The sequence below is a fragment of the Chinchilla lanigera genome, unplaced genomic scaffold (assembly GCF_000276665.1).
Source record: "Chinchilla lanigera isolate Chin_1 unplaced genomic scaffold, ChiLan1.0 scaffold00005, whole genome shotgun sequence".
Classification (NCBI taxonomy): domain Eukaryota; kingdom Metazoa; phylum Chordata; class Mammalia; order Rodentia; family Chinchillidae; genus Chinchilla; species Chinchilla lanigera.
The window spans coordinates 9,580,653-9,582,278 of NW_004955406.1; positions in this window are offsets into that span (position 1 = coordinate 9,580,653).

Below are 1,626 nucleotides of genomic sequence, written 5' to 3' on the forward strand. Positions count from 1 at the left end.
GAGTTCTAAAAATCTTCAATGGATGTTTGCATTTTATCTAATGCTTCTTGGTATTTATAGAAATATTTGAAAATCTGGTTTTTGTACTTGATACAGTAGATGGGACATACTTAATGTTTATTGAATAAATGAATACTTGTTTTGCTCTCAATTCTTCTATATCTAAGTCCTATTAATTCCAAGATCCTCTCTAAACATTCCATTCTCCTGTGAACTATATTGATTACTACTTTCAAGGGTCCCTAGCCTAGTCTTAGGTACCACCAACAGGGTATAATTTGGGACAAATATCTTCTCATTTTTTCTGCGCAAGTTTGCTTCTCATTTGCCATATGTACTGCACATAAAGTATTTATTCCCCCAATAAGGATGAGCAACGACCTTGTCTTATTAATCATCATACTCTCAGTAAGCACGACGTCAGAGCCTAACATACGATAGGCTCCCTGGAATTGCTTGCTGAATGGCATTACATAACTTATTTGCAGGTATCTGATACAAACGTGCACAGGTGATTTTTAAAATAAGGTTTAAATTTTAGAATGGTTTTATATTGAGTGAGCTATAGCTTGGATATTCAATGTTCCCCAGAGGCCCACGTGTTAGAGGCTTGGTAACCAAGGTGGCATCGTCAGAGGTGGTGGGACCTAGTGGGAGACTTTTATGTCACTGGGGTGTCCTCGAAGGGGATGGCGGGACCCTAGCCAGGGTCTCTACCTCCCTGCCTCTTTCTCTTTCCTGGCTGAGTTGAGCAGTTCGCTCCCCCGGGAGCTTCCACCATCGCCAGGCAGGACGCCCACCACAGGCCTAAAGCAATAGCTCCACGCAATCCTGGACTGGAGCCACCAAAACCTTGAGCCAAAATATATTTGTTTCTTTATCCCAGCTATTTACTAATAGTGACAGAAAGCGGACACACAATTAAAAAAGACAAAAAAAAAAAAAAAAGAAGAAGTTCAGCAAGTGCACATTCCTTAAAACTTATCTGCGGGTGTTGGGGGACTAGAAGATTCTGCTGGCGAAGTCAACCGTCCTTAGTACCAGAACTGGTTCTAAGAAATCCAGAGCAGCAAGATGGTCAAGCAGTATGTATAGCAAACGGAAATGGGGCAAAAGGATGATTGATTACTTTATTTAAATAAACCGGCCGCCGAGGACGGACCACCGGAACCGCTAGGAACACAGAACCAAGTTAGCCTCCTTGCGCAGGCTTCATACTGTTCCGCTGGACCCAGCTCCAGTCAATGGCCTCCTTCACATTTTAACAGAGAGGAAGGAAAAAAGGCACGGAGCCTTCCCCGAGGCCGGCACCAGCGCTTCGCTTCCTCCGTGCACCCCCACGTCCTCGCACCCATCCTGGCCCCTCGGGTTTGGCAGCCGTGAGCTCTGCGCCGGGGCCGCCACCTCCGCACCAGTTTTCTCCCAACGCCTTGCGCATCCCCCCAGCACAACGGGAAGAACCGGCGCCCACCGCCCCCAGCCTCCGCGATCCGGAGGTCGAGGATCCGCGCCGCCCCGGCCGCTCAGAGCAGTGCGGGACAGACCACGCGGCCGCGCCATGGGCTGCCGCCCTGAGCTGCCGGTCCCCCAGGCCCACCTCGTCCTGGGCCCGCGCTCCGACCGCCC